General features: G+C 38.0%; 1 protein-coding gene and 1 pseudogene across 2 annotated transcripts in view; both read left to right on the plus strand.

The window, feature by feature from the left end:
• Positions 1–19,609, plus strand: part of DIAPH3 (diaphanous-related formin 3) — a 428,227-nt gene that overhangs the window by 263,968 nt on the left and 144,650 nt on the right. The gene's annotated exons all lie outside the window — the stretch shown is intronic.
• Positions 7,650–8,079, plus strand: LOC103610535 (annotated as a pseudogene).

A 19,609-nucleotide genomic window follows, 5' to 3' on the forward strand; every position in this document is an offset into this window, starting at 1 on the left:
AAAATTTTTTTTCCATTGCCCTTTTTATGAGTATTACATAATATTAACTATATGCCAAGTAGAAAATAGATGCCAATCTTTGTTGTTTAAATTTGTTTTGGAATACAAGATTAAATCCCGATTACCGTAAGCTTTATTTGGGACAAAATAATTTAAACCTTTATGATGTAGCATGGATTACTTCTAAGAATTTTACCAAAGAAATTTTTCTATTAATATCACTTATTCATAAATTTTCTATTATCCAGCACAGATTCATCCAGTACATATTCTAGGTCAAAAATCACGTCAGTGAATCATTTTGATCTTATCACGATGTGGAGAACTCTATAACTTTTATAACATCAGCTGCATTTGTTGTATTATAATTGAGAACTCAGTCACAGAGGCATCTTCTTTGTGTGTAACATTGAATACTCCTTAGCTAACTGTCTCCCCTAGTGTTCACTTTCCACAGCAGTAGGTTGTTGTCATGAAGAGCTCTTTCCTATCAGATTATTAATCCTGAGTGAAATTATTATTTGGATTGCTAGAATTTATATTCTTTTTAATTTCAGAAATAGAAAATGAGTATTGTCTTATTTTCAGACTTAATCATAAATCTCCATCTTTTAAGAAAATTATCCTATATATATTATCTAATGCATGCTCTTTAAACATTATGTAAATCTGTTTTTAGCATTTACCCCGAGATACAGAGATAGCTAATTATTTCAGATTCATATATAAACTTTTGAACCTGCATGGCACTTCTATATATGTCTAGTACATCACTTTCAAAAAAGAAAAAAATATGTATCACAGTTCAAACAGAGGTGAAATTTATACCATCACTTAAACCTAATACTTATTAGTGCCATTCGAAAAATTATAACAACCAATCAGACAAAGTTGCAACAAAATAGGATTTCTTTTGCCCTCAGGGAACCACTAATATGTCTACAACCCCTTTCGCAACTCATAAGTGCAAAATGTTCTGAAAACCAAAAGCTCTTAAGTGACTAGTGTCCAAAGTCATTTGATGTCAAAGCTGACCTGAACTGCTAAGAGGTCCCATTGAATGTGAATATTCATGCTGCAGAAATAATAAGTTTAATCAGAGGATGCTGCCCCAGGTTGCTCTGAGTATGTTATGATTTTACAGCATGTACACCTTTTTTTATTTTCCTACTGTCTGAAAAATTCTGAATTCTGAAACATTTGGATGCAGAGGTTGTGGATAAAAGGCTGTGAATTTGTACTTGACAGTGACTTCTCTTTCTTTCTGTTGAGCTGGTTATACCATCCACTCTACCTCGGGCACAATCTTTGGATTCATGTCTGGTGTTCTCTTAGCCCTAAATACCTTTCCCCTAATTCTTAACTGGCTGAATCCTATAAAATATGATTTTGTTGAATTCTTGTATTCTCCAAAATGTCTTCTCTAAATATTTTTACTTGATATTAAATAATCTGTTTCTTATAATCCATTATAGTCTTGCCGTATAACTTACGTACGGAATATTTGCTTATGCTCATTTCATTTGTTTTAGGCTTATGCTTCTAATAGAATTACATTTTTCAAGAACATGGCCTTATACATTCTTTATCTCATAGGACCCAGCATAGTCTGTGTACAAAGTAGATACCACAGAAGACATTCAATAAGATTTGTGAAACCAATTGATGAATAATTAACTGGCCAAAAGAAATCTCTTCCGTTTTGTGTTCAGTTTAGTATATTGGTTATTTATGTGAAGAGTAAAGAGGTAGATCAAACGATAGCCCTAAAGCCAAATTCTGTAAATAAAGATTTTTAGGGTAATAGCCACACCCATTACTTTACATATTATCTATGGCTGCCTTCATGCTACAAGGGCAGAGTTGAGTGGTTCTGACACGACTATATGTCCCACGAGGCCTAAAATATTTGCTGTCTGGCCCTTTACAAAAAAAGTTTGCCAGCTCCTGATATAAATTGATAATCCATACACTCTATACTTTGATTTTTAAGACACAGAGTAGAAAAACTGTTCTGTTAACTTTTTTCTTGCTTTTCTGTAGCCAAAAGCATGCATTTGCAAAATGGCCAATCATTGTTGAAAATAAGTATTAGTTAAATGAGTAAAAGTATTGTTAAAAATAATGATAATTGTTAGGGAAAATTTATCTTTAAGCATATCTCTGACTACAGAAAATTATCTAATTTTTAGACTCTGTTCATTTGAAATGGCAAATTGTACAGTTGAACTTTTAAAATGCTGGCAGGCATCTGGGCTGCTGATTGTTTCAGTGACCAGTCTAGCCCAGCCATTGTGCTATTATCCTTTTATTCCAGCTCAGAGTCCCCAGTATTTCTGTACTATTGTTTGTATATCTTTTGAGATGAAAATATCAATGTGTCAAAAAGGTCATAGGTGGAACTAGGTTTTTATTTCTTTATTAATGGGCTCTCTCTTTTCTCTCCCTATTTTTGGTCATTCTGACATTAAATCCTTAAAGTTGAAGGAAATCCATTCAGTGGTGCTGAACTTGGGCATGAAGGTTGCTCAAAGTCTAAAGTGATTATCTCAAAGAGGAAAAAAATAACTCATCATGTTTGGCTTTTGATGATGAATAAATACACCCTAGGGTAGACTGGGAAAATTAAGCAGAGAAATTGAATATTTATATGCTACTTGTAAATGGCATAAATAGGCATTAGTGTTTAGATGAAATTAGACATTATTTTGTAATAGGATTTTAAAATATTGTTTCCTGGATAGCTTCCTTTCTCAGATATCCAATGCTCTCCAAGAAAATTAGAAGCACCATAATATTAACAGAGTTAACATTGAGGGCAGCCTTAACACAGGCTGGAATGTCCCAAGGCAGGAAGAATATGACAGACTAGTGTAGTAACAGAAAACAGATGACTGACTGTTTTTGGAACAAGCAATTCTTGGGAGACCATTGCCTGACTAGAGTGAATTGTCACCATAGAGCTTCCAATAATAATTATCATTAACGGGTAGATGTGATAGTAATTTTAGTTCAGTATAATCCTTTGAATATTTATTTTTAAACTACTAGTGCTATTCAGGTAGGAACTCTTGCAAAGTAGAAACATTTTCGTCTAATTAGTGCTGAATCAGAGGTTCCATTACTAACTTCCAAGAGAGTTGCATGTAAAGGATCGCTGCTTTAGGAAGCTGGGTAGATTCTATCCAAAGTCATTCTCCAACTCTGATTCTCTGACTAGCAGTTAGTTTGGAAGATTCTGAATGTGTGACAGTTCATCTTTTTAACTGAACTGCAAAGTAGCCTTCAAGTATTATAAAGTCAGGAAGATCGTTTGCTTGTGGATCAAAAGGTATTATTTTAATTCAAAGGCCAAGAACTAAGAGAAAGACAGTCTTTCTACCGCATTTCAGATGTATTTTAGAAGTATTGAATCTCTTAGGCTGAATTGCAGTTATGATGTCTGGTTTCCAGTGGATATTCTCAGTGATAATTAGATTGTACTTTCTGCTGGATGCACCTGTGAATAAAAGTACTTACTTTTTTTTTTTTTTTTTTTTTAAAGATGACCGGTAAGGGGATCTTAACCCTTGACTTGGTGTTGTCAGCACCACGCTCAGCCAGTGAGCAAACCGGCCATCCCTATGTGGGGTCCGAACCCGTGGCCTTGGTGTTATCAGCACCGCACTCTACCGAGTGAGCCACGGGCCGGCCCCCTTACTTTTTTTTTTTTAACCTTTTGTCCTCTATTATTTATTTTAATGTTTGTTATGGAACCAGTGATGCTCTTCACTTCTCTTAAAAGAAGCACAATGCCTTTTGATAGTAGTCACTCATTGTTTCTTGAATGCATGGAATATTTTTATTAGATAAATACTAAATAAGTAAACCTGTTAAATACTTTAACAGATTATCCTACCATTTTGCTGTGACTCTGTCACCCTTTTGGCTTCTGCATAGGTTGAAATGTGAGCAGTACTACAGGAAAGACTAATTTTAGTCTTTCCTCTCATCCTTCGAAATGTGAATCTTGAATTAGGTGGATACCCAATGAACAGAGTGAAATGAAGGGCCATGATTTCCAAACCTGGAAGTCCAGTGGACTGAGTAAATTGAGGCTCAGAGTACGAAATTCATATTTGGACCAATAACAAGTAATGTAACAGGGCTGGGATGATCTTTGGATAGAGCTGCATGAAGAGATGAGGCTAAATTGGAAGGTGGTAGAGCATGCTATACTTTGGATTTTTTGCTTCATCCTGTGGGCACAATCCAAGGGCATTAAGCAGGGTAGTAATATGGTTTGCTAGAGAGATGGCTCTATGGCAAAAATGAAGATGGATTAGAGGATGTGGGGGGACAAGAACGAGTGAGACCAATTAGGAAACTGTCGCAATTTTGCAGGAGATAAATGTGGAGGACCTGAGCTAAGATATAGTAAGAAAGAGAAGACTGGATGTATTTGAAAAGCAGTTTAGAGGTAGAATCCATAGGGCTTTGTTGTGGACTGGGTGTGGGAAGACAGGGAGAACACTTTCATGGCTTTGTGGATGATGGCATACTAGCTTTAGGACACATTGATTTTTCATCTCCAATTTAAAGCCTTTTTAATCTGGGGGATGAGTTTACCCAAATGAGCCTGGCATAGGGTATGAAACATGACATCTGCACAATAACTGTTAGCTTCTTTCATAGAGAACAATAGAAACAAACTCCTTTGTTAGTAAAGACATCTTAGTCATTTTTTGTAACTAGACTAACCAAGAACCTCTGAAAATAAACCTTGTTTAATGCATGAGGATGGCGTGGAGGTGACACTTTCCTGGTTAATCTGAGTTATGGGGTTCAGGTCGGATAAGGGGAAGACTCTATCCTATTATCCCCTTGAAGGAAAACTGGTCAGTCTCACTCCTCCCCCTTTGGCTAAAACAAGCCCAGATATTCAGGCCCAAGGCTCTGTGATTCTTATTAAAGTTTGCATTTATGTGTATTTTCTTTGCATATGTGATGGTGTTGTAGTCAGTATTTAGTGATTTTTTTTCTTCAAGCACTATCACACCTTATCTAGCATTCTGAAAGACATTCTGAAAGGCTCCTCTGTGATTTGCTCTTGTTCTATTTAAGTTTATGACAAAAATGGGCATTAGAATACCTTATTCATAAATAGAATTATTACTGTAAAGATAAAAAGAATGCTTCCTATTAAAATGTTCCTTCATTCAACAAATAGTTATTTAGCACATATGTCATGGTACTCTCCCAGGCACTGGGGATACAGCAGGAAACAAAATAAACATACATCCTTGCCCTCATGGGCTTATATTCTGGCAGGAGACGGACAACGTTTACGATAAGTATATACATGAGTATGGTGTTAGAAGTCCATAGTTCTAAGGAGAACAAAAGAATGTAGTGATGGGATGATAGCAAGTGTGGGAAGGAGTGATGTTTTAAGACAGTGCAGGTTTTTTATTTGCCAGAATTTTCAACATTATGGACAGCGTTGCTATTCTTCTTAAATACAAGGGGTATCACATAACACTGAGTGTTCCAGCTTAGGGATGGGGGTGACCGGCATACCAGCCCCTGCTCCAGTAGTAGGTAAGTGATAGCAGATCGGTTAGCTTCCCAGAGTATAATTCTCCTCATCTACAAAATAAGATTCCTTCTGACTTACAAAATTCCATCTGTATTTGGTAAATTAATTTTTAAATAAAAAACATGCTTTATTAGAGCTCAAGCAATCAAATTTTGCTTAGCCCTTCACTCACTGGTTCTATTACAATATAGGCTGTATTATAAGACACTTTTCATTAGGCAGTGAATATGAGTCTTCATGTACCATGATTTTTGCTTTCCATTTGGCTATAGGACAAATTTATTTTAAAGTTAACTGTTTAGAATGTTTTCCCCACAATTTTGATCAGTAAAAGAAAGACATGTTTAGAAAAAGTTACTGATACGGAGAACTTAGGGATATATATATGTAGGTGTGTATGTATGTATGTAGATTAACCTTTTCGTTAATGAATCATTTCTTGTGTTGATTACTAGTTTTCCATCTATGTTCTTGATTTTCTGAATGGAAGGTGCTTAATATGTATGTAGAACAGAAATGAAAATGTCGTATATTACAGAATCAGTTGACCTTTCTACAGATTGACAACTTTTCATTTTCCGTGACAAATACTCAATCAGCACTTCAGTCTATTAAGAATAGAGCTCATTAACATGCATAAACTAGCAGCCTGATCTAGTTATAATGCATCTTTAATGTGTTATATGTTCAGTGTAGTGTAACTACTTAGTCCTGTCATAAAAGGTAGAGTGGCCTCCAGTGATCGACAAGGTTCTGAGATCAATCTAACCTGTATAAAATCTTTATCCATAACAACTGTCATTAGAAATGACTAGCATTTTACTAATTAGCTCACTATTTATAACTCAGAAGCTTCTCACAGATGGTAAATGTTTATAAACACCCACAGATGTGTGCACAGCTGACTCTCAGTTATCCGCAGGAATAGGGGACATAGATAATTTAGATGCACTCACAATACAAATCCTCATTTTAGCTAGTTTCAAACTCCTTTCTCTTTGGGCTTTTTACTACAGCTGTCAATGAAGTAGCAAATTAACTAATCTAATTATGACTTCTCTTCTTATTGATGCACCTACCCCCTGATGAAAGCACTAACACGTACAAATGTGGTCACAAGATGGCTGGCAAGAGAGTGCAGATGGAATGCACGAGTGTAGGCAAACACATTGTGCAGTGGAGAATTGTTTGTATGTTTGTAGCTGTGTGTCTAACAGCAAACTTCAGCAAGACACCCACTTCAGGAAGGTTACACCTGAATTCCCTGGGACAGAAGAAAAAATTTTCTTAAATGTGACAGAAAGGAAAGGACACCGTTTTCGTTGGTGGTCTGGTCCTGTGTTGTTAATCATTTCTTTTCAGATAATTCTTTCTGAAATTTAGTCTCAATTTTTTATTATAAATGTCAGCCTATTTACTGTCTCATGCTAAATGAAGATGAAGAAATGTGAATATAATAACCTAGAGCACCATGAAGTTATTTCTTTGTCTTATTTATTTTGGCCTAAATAGTCTTGGGTCTTGTTCTTCTCTCTTGGGTTCTTAATCTAAAACTTTCATTTATTCTCCTTTATGCTCTTATTCAGGCAAGTTTAAATGCTGTATTTGATGGTGTGCACACAGAGCCAGGAGCCATGTGGAAAATAACTGAGGCCCAGAGGCCATGTACAGAATTAACATGAAGGGCAACCATTTTGTTTTCTAGTGATCTACAAAATTACATCTTCCAGACTGAGGCATTCACAAGTTAATACAAGTTGTTTTCCAGAGTTTTCTTACTTGAAGAACATTTCTTTATTTCAGCTTATTGTGGAGGAAGATTAATCATTTCTAAGCAGCATATTACAAATATTCTAAATTGTTTAAAGAAGGAATTTTATAGTGGATTAGATGGTGATCACAATTAGTGTCAAAAACTTGAATGGTAGAAGATAGTGGCACTGAAGAAAAAAATCTTGCACCAGTGCAGCTATCCAGCAAATTTGTAACTTCTCAGATAAATGATATATTTTTCACTGAGGAGTATTTGTAATTGCTGACAGGTTGTATAAGACTCCTATTAGACCTGCAGGACAAGATGGAGTTACTGCAGGTCCTGACACCAGCTGCAGCAGGTCACCAGCCTCCATGACTGCCTATGAATTTTTTTCAGGGCACGTGATATAAGGGTTGGTACAGTGGGGCAAGACAATTATGGAAGGGAATACTATGAAGACACCAAGCGATTTTTTGGCTGTCACTGATGGGTTATATATTCTACTGAAATGAATGGCAAAAACCCATTCTGGGATGTGGATGGAAGCATGGTGCCTCCTGAATGATGTTGTTAGCTTCGCTGTATGACCAATGATCTTCCAACAACAAAGCCATCTACTACTCGTAGATTTATTTGGACAAACCATAAATGCAATATGGCTGGCACCCCAGAACAGTATATACCTTATTCTACCACTAGAAACAAGATTCGGGAGTGGGTTCTACCTTCAATACCCTATAAGTAAAGGTGATGAGAAATAGTTTAAACATGTAAAATACGGGGCTTTTCATGTAATCCCACTTTTACTGCTTACCATTAACTTGATTAAAATCGACTTAAAACAAAAAAACCGAATTCTACTGGATATTCTCCTAATAAGAAAAGTGACTAGGAATGTAGTGCTTAGAGATACAGAGATTCCTCTCTATATATTCACCTTCAACAGTTAAAAATCAGTCATAGGCTTCTGGCTTGAATAGATGGCAAGTGCTATTTACTGAAATGAGGGAGACAGAAAGTGTTGGGAAAATATAGGAAAAATGGTCAGGGCCCCTCAGATGTTCAGAATCTTGCCGAGCATTTGATGTAAATAAGCATATTTGCTCAGGTGTTCCTTGGTTATTGTCTAGTGTAATTGCGCATGTGTACCCAGGTTTCCTGGGTTATGGACTTAAGTATAAGGATGAGTGGCTCTGATCCATGGCACCTCCCATCCCCGGGATGCCCACCCCATTGGGGGGGGGCTACTACTGCTGCTGGAGGCTGCTGCTGTTAGTGCCCCTGGGACCCTCCACAAGGCCACTGCCACTGCCGGACCTGTAAGCTACCAGACCTGTAAGATGCTGCCACTGAGGAAGCTGAGGACTGAGCTCATGTCATCTGGCAACAGCTCCTGGAATCTTTCCCAACTACCTAGCATGGACCTGCGTGTGAGGGGTCTGGGGACCCAGTCTGTACAATGGGTTTGTACGGTCTGAGCCCTACCTCTGACAATATAAATGGAAACTTAGTATAACAAAATAATGAAACATTTTGGCTTTAGTTATGATTTACCTTACTTTACAGAAAGAGATAGAGGATGGGGGAAGTGGTGATAGATTCAAATTTGTATATATTACATTTGAGCCATCTATAGGATATCTGAGTTGTCATGTCTAGTGAGTGATTGGGTTGGGGCTAATGTGACCAATTCATCCCAGTTTGCCTGAGATTCTCCCAGTTTTAGCACTGAAAGTTCCATGTTCCAGGAAACCTGTTAGTCCTTGGCAAACCAGGATGGTTGGTCACTGTATTTGGGGCTCAGGAGTAGAGGCTGTTTTGGTGATAAAAACTTGGGAGTTCTCAGTATGTGAAGCCATGGGAAGGAATAAATTGTGAGTGGAGAATGTGAGGTATGGCGTAAGAATGGGCAGAGGAGGAAGAGCCATAAAGGGATCTCAGAAAGGAGTCAACCTGGGTATATGGGAGAACCAAGAGAGTCAGGTGTCGGGGCCGGCCCGGTGGCGCACTGGATGGTGCGCCGCTTGGGAAGCGCGGCGGCGCTCCCGCCCGAGGGTTTGGATCCCACATACAGACCGGTTCCCGCTCACTGGCTGAGCGAGGTGCGGGAGCAACACCGAGGGTTGCGATCCCGTTGCCGGTCCCCGGTCCGGTGCGGTGGCAACACTGAGGGTTGCAATCCGTTGCCGGACACAGAAAAAGACAAAAGACAAAAAAAAAAAAAAAAGAGAGTCAGGTGTCATGAAGCCCAAGGAAGAGGCCATTTCAAAGGGGAAGGGATAGTCATCGTTGTCAGGTGCTGCCAAGAGATCCTGTATGAACAGACTTACCATTGTCCCATTGACTTTAGTCCAAAGAAAGGGTAGAGGGCTGATGAATTAATATGGGAGATGAGACTGAGATGTGAGTAAGAAAGGGTAGTAACTAGAGGGGATTTGGAGGTCAATAGGAGGGCAAAGCAGGTGTTTTAATGTGTTTAAATGCAGATTGGAAGGGAGTTTGGGAGAGCAAAGTCCTGAGGGTGGCAGGAGGGGATGCAGAGGAATGATACCCACACAGGTGGAGGGAGTTGCCAAGCAACATGCTCTGCTATTGTGACAGGTGGGAATGAGGAAAGTCTGGGCCCAGGTGCAAATACATTTGTAAATTTAATGGTGGGAAGTTAGGGGAGCCTTCATCACATGGTTTCTGTTTTCTAACTGGAATAGCGGAAGGCCTCTGCATGGGAAGGGCAATGGTTGGTTGGAAGGCTTGAGGGAAGCATGGAAGCGTCAAACAGCCCCTATCAGGGAGTGGGAGTGAGTGCCTCCTGGTTAAACACAGGCGGAGTGTTGAGTTGCAGTCAAGAATCCAGTTGAGGTGGCAACTGTGGTACGTACTAGCCCTGATCATACAGTATTATTTTTCGCCATGATTACTCGGCAGCTGGGGTATAGTGCCAAAAAGATGGAATTTGGGGTTCATTTATGTCTTACTAGGAGTCTAGAAAAGGAGGACAATGTAGAAGGGAAGTAAGATACTGGCCAGTGAACCATGGTCTAAGTGATGAACTACAGAGTCTAAGCTAGATAGGCAGGGATATGAAGACAGTGGGTCCAGGGCATTGGAGATTTTTATGGATAGATGACAGAGGGGAATGAGGACAGGGGTCAGAATGGTTGTACGAATTTAAGTTACTAGAAGTATAACAGTTTTTTGTGGTGACCAAGTTCAGATTACAGCCATGGGAGTGGGAGATGGAAAGTAGAGAGAAGGGATTTGTCCCTGGAGATGAGGTCAGGAACTGAGAGGATCTACTGCTGGATTAATTGTGCACATGAAACTGAAGTCACGCAGGATGATGGCAGAACCTGGCTTGAAGAGGAAGTCTGAATCAGATGACAGAGTCTATTCTGAATGAGAGGATAAATCGGTGCATGAGCAATGGCAGTGATATAAACAAATGACACATGTGTCAAAGGAGAGTGTCTTTTACATGATTGGGGAGAAGTGACAGTCTGAGATAGCAGCAAAGATCAGAGAAAACATCCACTCCCCTGTCCTCCACCTGCACCCCACAGACTTTAGGCACATGAGGTCTGAGCGGATGAGCAACATATACTAGAAAGGACCATTGGAGACCATCTCTGTAGTTTCCAGGTAGAGTCCATTTCCAATCAAGGTAACAAGGTGAAGGGGATGATTGCTGAAGAAGCTTGAGACAGGTCGTTTATGCTAATAATGCTGGAGAAAATAAAGGTCAGGAGGGCATTATTTTGGGAGCAGTGGTGACTAAGAATGAGAGTGATGGTAGTTTATCTCACCTCAAGGTTTTAACCCAACTATAGTGATCAGGCCGTGGAGGGGCTATAGGGAGGGGCCAGAAGGTGACTGCAGATTGGACTGATTCTAATATTTGCAGATACTCCTGGTCTCAGGAGAAGGGGGATGTCTGGTCCTTGTGAGGAAGGAGTCATCTGTGAGTGACCTGCATCTCTCTTATTGTCAAGTTCTGGGGAAAGTCTTCTGGCTCCTAGTGAATTTGGGGAACCCAAGTCTGTGCTTGCTTGCTTGAGTTCCCTGCTATGAAAGCTACTATCTTTGTGCCTTAAGGCATTTCCCAAAACACCTTTAAGTTTATCAATAAAGCCAAGGATCTAAATACTTCTCAATTATCATGTAATACCTCTTTATCAAGAAAAGTCTATACTTATTGGAAAGAATGAATTTTAGAATCACAAAGATATTAGTTCAAATTTCCCCTCTGCTACCTACCCCTTGTAGAGCTTCGGGCACATTGTTTTATCCCCTTGAGCTCCAGTTTCCCTGGCTTTAAAATACGTCTGATAATATCTACTTTGCACAGGTGGAGTAGGAATTAAGTTAGAAAATCTGGGTAAAGTGCTCCACACAGACCCTAGTACACAGGCATTTAATCAAAGTGGTAGTTTCTGGTATATGTTAATTCATATTTAGAATTTTTTGTTCTTTATTTTATATGTTCCATATTTCCTAAATAAAAATATCCTCAAAGTTACATAACATCAGATTTTATTTGGGGTCTTCTGTATTCATTTTGTCAGCTTTTTGTAGTCCGGGGGTGTGGGGGCATGTTTCTTCCATTGTTCTCTTGAAAGAGTTTAGCACATTTTTGACTCCAGGTTTTTTTTGGCAATTGTTAATGAGTTCATTGAAAGTTCAGTTGTCTCCCATTTTCATTTCTCTGTTATTTGCTTTCTTCTGAAGCATTCATAAATTCCTTTCCCTCCCTACTTTCTACTCATTCTGATTTGTCTTATTGTGCTTGCTGACTTTTCTTTCAAAACTATGTTACTGTTATTCTGATTAGGATTTTTAAAATTTCTTCAGTTTTTAATATGAATGCTACAATTTCTGCATCTGATTGGGGAAAGGATAGAGAGAGAACACCATACTTTAGCAGAATAAATCTGTATTTCTCCTTTGAAGTGAAACAAAAAGATAATGTTTAAGTACTTTGAACAAAAAATTCATATTAGAAACAAATCAAGGCCGGCCCGGTGGCGCACTGCTACAGTGCGCCGCTTGGGAGCGTGGCGGCGCTCCCGCCGAGGGTTCGGATCCCACATACAGACCGGTTCCCGCTCACTGGCTGAGCGAGGTGCGGGTGCGACACCGAGGGTTGCGATCCCGTTGCCGGTCCCGGTCCGGTACGGGTGCGACACTGAGGGTTGCGATCCGTTGCTGGTCACGAAAAAAGACAAAAAGAAAAAAAAAAAAAAAAAGAAACAAATCAAGAGTTTGAATCAAGTAAACTTGTTCAGGCAAGATTGGCAGCAGTGAGGTGGGCTTTAGCCAAGAAGATTCTTGACACCTAAAATGCTAACACACAAATTTCCAGTTTACCATGAAACCTATAGAGTCCCATGTGTCAAAGTACAAATAAAGCATATATTCAGAAACTTAAGTACAACCACAGGTGTCAAAGAATAATCCCTGAAATCATCACTGGGTAGTCAGTTATAGTTCACCTCCACTACCTCTGTATTAAGCAATTTCATAGCACCCTACTTTCTTTTGTGTAGCCGTCATTATATAGGTAGTCACTAATTATGTGTTGAAATAGCTCTTAAATTCCAAGTCCCATGGGAACAGGGGCTGGGGCTGCTCTAATGTCTGACACTTAGTCCTTAGTGCATTCTCATATTTATAGAATTGAATTGAACTACAGATTGTATATAGTTTTATATTTCCAGCTACTTCAACAGTTTGACTAATCTGCCTGCACCTCAAAATCAATTCATCTAAAACCTAACTTATCATGTTCCACATAAAACCTGATTTTTATGTTCTCATTTTGGGTTAATGATACCACCATTTTCCCAGTCACCCAGGCTTGACACCTTCACACTGTGCCAGCTTTAATCACAGTGAAGTACAGTTTTGATAATTTTACACCTTTCAAAAACATTCCATGGCAGTTTCTTGCCGTGAATCCCAGCTCCCACAGCCTGCCTTGCTGACCTTATTTCCCCTCCTTGCAGTGTGTACCATATGCTGCTGTCAGAGCATGACTGGTGGGGCCCCTCTGGGCCCGATGCAGTGTTCCAGCCACCAGTCAGTGCCTCCTCCTGGCCTCAAGTGCACTTATCCCAGCTTCTCCTGAAAGAAATTTCTGTGAAATTACTGATACTGTTCCCTAGCTCCCTCCCCACTTTCTTTTTTTTTAATTTTTTGATTCATGATGCTGAATTCAGCATTTTTTCATTTCATTCTGTTGTTCAAAAACTTCACAAAGAAAAAAAGCCATTGAAAAGTCTTTTAAAATTTTTTCAGTAATATAAGAAAATATTAAAACAAATCTGAAACATATCCTAATATATTTTCGGTGGGAAGTAAGCATTTGCCATGCTTAAGCTTGCCAAGCTTATTTCTCAGAGCAAAGTGAAGCTCTTGTGGGTGACAAGTGAAGAATCTACCCAGAAGCGGTGGTGTTATGCCATGTAATCAACCTTTTCCTTTCTGGGTTACTCTGTGATTAAAGGGTCATGGGTGTTCCCTGTGTGGGAGAGTCACATCTTGTTAAATGTTATCATTTTACATCTGCAGTCAGATAATTTTTTCCCTGACATTCTGTGCTTGTGGAACTGAAGGCATCTGTTTGGTGCCCTAGACCTTACATAACACACAAGGGCAACTACGATGGCAATATTCTTTTTGCTTAGGGAGTCAATGCTGGCTTTTAAATTTTGCTTTCTTTAGTAATTGTTGGAATAAGTGACAGTGAACAAGCTCATCAGAGTTGGGCACTTGAATACATAAATGGGAGACATTTTAACAATCATTTATCTCTGGAAGAATCGTTGAGTAGTGCCTTTCTTCAGAATTATGTGGTAGAATAATTGCTAAACTGGGAGTGGACTTTGCAGCTAATAGCCATGAATGGTCATAGAAAGGTCTGTGTCCAATGTCCTCATTGGTAAAACAAAGGCTTGGCTTTTTCCATTTAGTATATCTTGGTTAGTGTCAACAATTTAAATATGCTTTGTTGTTTTTTATATCTCAACATATTCAAGTATGTGGATGTCATAGTTCATTTAGTCAGTCTCTTGTAGATGGACATTTAGGTTGTTTCAATCTCCTATTATTATAAACAACAATGTAATAAACATCCTTTACTTATGCCTTTGCAAACATGTGAGCTACGTGTATGGGATAATTTTCTTAGAGAAAAACTATGTCCTCATGTAGCATGTGCCATTTTATTTCTGATAAAAAAAAAATTGCTAAATTCCTTCCTAAAAAGATTGCATTAGTTTTATGTTTCTACCAACAATGTGTGAAATGACCTGTTTCCAAGCCTTCACTAATACTGATTTATACTAATTTTTAGTTGGTGCCTTACTGGTAGATGAAAATGATCTCTCATTGATGTATTTAGAATACCTTTAATTATGAATGAGGACGATTATATTCTATGTATACAGACTTGTTTATTTATTTACTTATGTTTATGATGGTGTCTTAGTCATTCAGGCTGCTGAAACAAAATACTATAAATTGGGTAGCTTATAAAAAGTAGAAATTTATATTGTATAGTTCTGGAGGCTGGGAAGTCCACACAGTCAAGGACTGTAGGGTTTGTAGGTAACCCTCTAGCTGTGTCCTCTCATGGTGAAAAGGACGTAGACAGTTCTCTGGGGTTGCTTTTATAAGGGCATAATTCCATTCATGAGGTTTCTGCCTTCATGATTTAATCACCTCTCAAAGGCCCCACTAACTAATACCATCTGCTATGGTTTGAATGTCCCCTTCAAAACTCATGTTAAAACTTAATCCCCCTATGTGGCAATATTAAGAGGTGGGGCCTTTAGGGTGTGATTGGATTATGGCTAGATTAATCCATTCATGGATTAATGGATTATTTGTTATCACGGGAGTGGCTATATAAAAAGAGGAAGAGAGACCTGAACTGGCATGACAACATACTCTTACCCTCTTTTCATGTGATGCCCTATGCTGCCTCGGGACTGCAAAAAGTTCCCACCAGAAAGAAGTCCCTTACCAGATGTGCTCCTCAACCTTAGATTTTCCATCCTCCGAAACTGCAAGAAATAAAATCTGTTTCTTTATAAAATACCAGTTTCACATATTCCATTTTAAGCAACAGAAAACGAGCTTAAGCTGCTATCATCTTGGGTGTTAGGATTTCAACATATGAATTTTGGGGGGACACAAACATTCAGACCATAGCAGATGAGTTCCCTGAACATATTTGCCCAGTCGTTGATCTTTTTCTTACTGAGTTACGTGTTCCTTATTTCAAGAAAATCAGTCCTAGAGAATGCATGTGTTTCAAATATTTTTTCCAGCTTATCCTTTCATTGTTTATGTGTAGTTTTTTGTTATTGTTTTTATAATTTGGTGGGTTGGGTTTTTTTCTTAGATCTTCCCATTCCAGAACTAATGAAAATATACTTTTGTATAATGTCTGCTGTACTTTCACAATTTAATATTTTAATGTTGAAATGTTTGATCCACTTGGAATTTATTTTGGTGTACATAGTAAGGTAAGGTCCAAATAGACTGTTGCCATCACAGTAGTTATTGAACATTTTCTTATCCCCTGCTGATTTGAAATGCCACCTTTATCATGAATTGACTTTTCATATGTATTTGATAGGAATTATTAAGAACAGTACATATCATACATTATTGTCCAAACTTACTTGACCAAAGGACCACCCCCTTTACCCATCCAACAGGTACACATGCATGCGCATGCACACACACACACACACACACACACACACAAACAGCTTCTGATGAGACTAATAATCTGTGGTACACACTTTGAGAAATGCTGTCTTATGTACTGAAGTTTTTAAAAAATGTGATATGTCCACTTAATACAACGAAATGAAGTTTTTGCTGTAATATTTTGTAATGATAAATTCAGCTATTAATTACATGGTTACTTTTAAACCTTGGGCCTTAATATGTTTATATTCCAGAAATGGTTGTGCCCTTTTTATTTGAGTAGAGAATTAAATGAGCAGTGAAGAAACTTTTTCTTTCTGGGATTTTGCCAATTGTTTACCTAAATTTGAAGATGGAAGGATTTTATTTTAAAAAATCCAGGAGGAGGTAAATTAGATATTTTTTTTAGGTAAACTAAGTGAATATAATGCTAAAATCTTTTTTAACAACAGAACCTAAATCATAAGAAATTTGGAAATTAAAAATGAGTAAGAAAACCATATATGATTTGTCACAGTATATTAATATTACCATTGTTTCCTGGTTATTTATACAGTTAAAATTTAATCATGGTTTATTCATGACATCCAAGAATAAATTTTTTTTTAAGGCTGGAGAGTTCACGTAAGAATAATCCTTGATTTCATAAATGTCATCTCTGTAATCCTGTTTTATATGACATGAAATTATTTAGATTCAAACTTGGAGACAGTGTAATAAATTGTATAATAATTATGGTTTACAGATTCTAATATGTCTAAAATGTTTTTCACTTAAACTTAGAAAATATAGCCTTATGTTTTATCCAGAGCAACTACAGGAATGGCCCTGTGGTCTGTGCTTGTAGTTCCGAGATGGCTGCCACAGATCCAGGCGTGTTCAAGACAGGAAGAAGGGTTGCAACATACGATGGCAGTCGTAACTGCCCAATTCCAGTTCATACTTAAGACTAGAAAAAGGAGAGTGTTATCAACATTTACCCCTTTTATTCCCAGAAAGACCGTAGCAGGTACCCACTTATGCCTTATTGAACAGAAGGGCTTCCCATGGCCACCTTTGGCTTAGCTGAAAGGGAGCCTCTTGGAGAATGAGGTTTTAGCTTTTCCAGCCTCTGGTTGAAGAGGACAGGGAAGGACAGGGCAGGGAATGGATGCATTGCGTTGGTCAGTCAGCAATAGGTGCCATATTGGTGAACAAGAATAGTCATCATAATATCAAACATAATAGCTTATATTTATATATTAGACTAGTATTTATTAGTCCCCATGTGGGGGATTGTTCTAAGCTTTTTACACACGAGGGGTCTTCAAAAAGTTCACGGAAATGTTCGTATTGTCTTTTAATTCTAATTTTTCCACGAACTTTTTGAAGTACCCTCTTATTAGCTCACTTAATCCTCAAAACACCCTTTAAGGTAAACATTGTTATTATCCCCATCTGAAAGCTATGGGAGGCACAAAGAGATGAAGATGGTCTTTAAGGTCATGCAGGTGGTAAGAGCAAGAACTAAGATTCAAGCCCAGGAGTCTGACTCTGACTTTGCCCTTTACTGCTCTATTTTACAGGGTTGGGGGAGAGATACTTCGTTCTTTGTAAAATATTATATTTTCTTCTAACTTATAATGAGAAATACACTTAATCCCAGTTGTACAAATAATGAAGAATAGGGGAGAAAAACGGAAATGTTAAACTTTTTTTTTTTTAATAAAATTCCACTTCTTATGGTTGAGCCAGTCGTTTAATTACAGTATAAAGAGAACTGTCCTGATTATCATTTTTCAGTTAATTCCCAGTGAAAATTGGCTTTCTAATTCCCTTGACTCAAATAAATGTTCATTTTCACATCTGTATTAAGACAAGTTCAAAGACTTTAAGTTATTCCTGTCTTTCTGCTATCTGGTTTAAGTAGTGTTTTTTTGCTTTGTTCTAGATGGTTAAAGACTGACCTAGGTTACCAAGAAAAGCCATATAATCTGTATCCCAAAGCTTTGTAACCAGCAGCATAGAACAATAATTCATGTAATTATGTTAGGGAAATTGTCTCATGTTTTTTTAGAAGGAGTTGGGCTAAACTATGAGCCTCTGAATTTTGTGTATCAGCTACACACTTTGAACAATTTTGGGGGGAAACTGAACTTTTCTTCCCTGTTCACATTCCAAATTCCAGGTTATAATGTTTTAATCACTTACTACCACTGAAATCATATACAGTGTGGTAAGACTTAAAGAAGGTATATCAGAAAACAATGGGAAGTAATAGGAGGACTTATAAAAGCACATATAAAGTCAACACAGTGGGAAATGGTCATAGGTTAGAACAGTCATTTTTTCCCTAAAATCCTCTTCACATAATAGTTTGCCTTTTGGCTTACCCCAGCTCTTTTTTCTTATCAGTATACACACTCTCCCTAAAAGAGCTCATGGTCTACTGTAATTTCAATACCCACACAACAAAGATTAACTGTTACTAAGCTCTTACTCTGTGCAAACAAGCACTCTGCTGAGCATCGTACGTGATTTATTTCATCTAATCTTCCCAATAATTTCATGAAATAGGTACTTTTCTTCTTCCCATTTTGAAGTTGGGGGGAGAATGGGAGAATGAGGGTTAGAAAGTTTAAGTAATTTGCCAAAGTCACACTGATGTTAAATTGAAAGGTCATTATTTAAATCTAAATTGTTTGAATTCAAAACTTGTGTTCTCTACCACTTCCGTGTCCTTTGTACTCTTTTATATCGTTTCAGGTTATAGGCATATTTCAGAGATGTTGGGGGTTTGGCTCTACACCACTGCAATAAAGCAGGTCACACCAAGTTTTTGGTTTCTCAGTGCATATAAAAGTTATATTTATACTATACTGAAGACTATTAAGTGTACAATAGTATTATGTTAAAAAAAATACCTAAATTTAAAATATTTTATTGCTAAAAGTGCTAACAATCATCTCAGCATTCAGCAAGTCATAATCTTTTTGCTGGTGGAGGGTCTTGCCTCGATGTTGATCAGGGTGGTGGTTGCTATGGGTTGCTAAGGTTGGGGTAGCTATGGCAATTTCTTAAAATCAAACAATGAAGTTTGCTACATCAGTTGACTCTTCCTTTCATGAAAAATTTCTCCATAGCATGCGATGCTGTTTGATAGCATTTTACGTACAGTAGAACTTTCAAAATTGGAGTCAATCCTCTCAAACCCTGCCACCGCTTTATCAACTAAGTTTATGTGATATTCTGTATCCTTTGTTATTTCAACAGTGTTCACAGCATCTTCACCAGGAGTGGATTCCATCTCAAAAACTTTATTTGCTCATCCATAAGAAGCAACTCCTCATCCATTAAAGTTTTATCATGAGATTGCAGCAATTCAGTCACATCTTCAGGCTCCACTTCTAATTCAGGTTCTCTTGCTATTTCCACCACATCTGTAGTTACTTCCTCCACTGAAATCTTGAACCCCTCAAAGTCATCCATGAGGGCTGGAATTGAGTTTTTCCAAACTCCTGTTAATGTTGATATTTCAACCTCCTCCCATGAATCAAGAATATTCTTACTGGCATCCA

Source organism: Galeopterus variegatus, unplaced genomic scaffold, assembly GCF_000696425.1.
Source record: "Galeopterus variegatus unplaced genomic scaffold, G_variegatus-3.0.2 Scaffold165, whole genome shotgun sequence".
Classification (NCBI taxonomy): domain Eukaryota; kingdom Metazoa; phylum Chordata; class Mammalia; order Dermoptera; family Cynocephalidae; genus Galeopterus; species Galeopterus variegatus.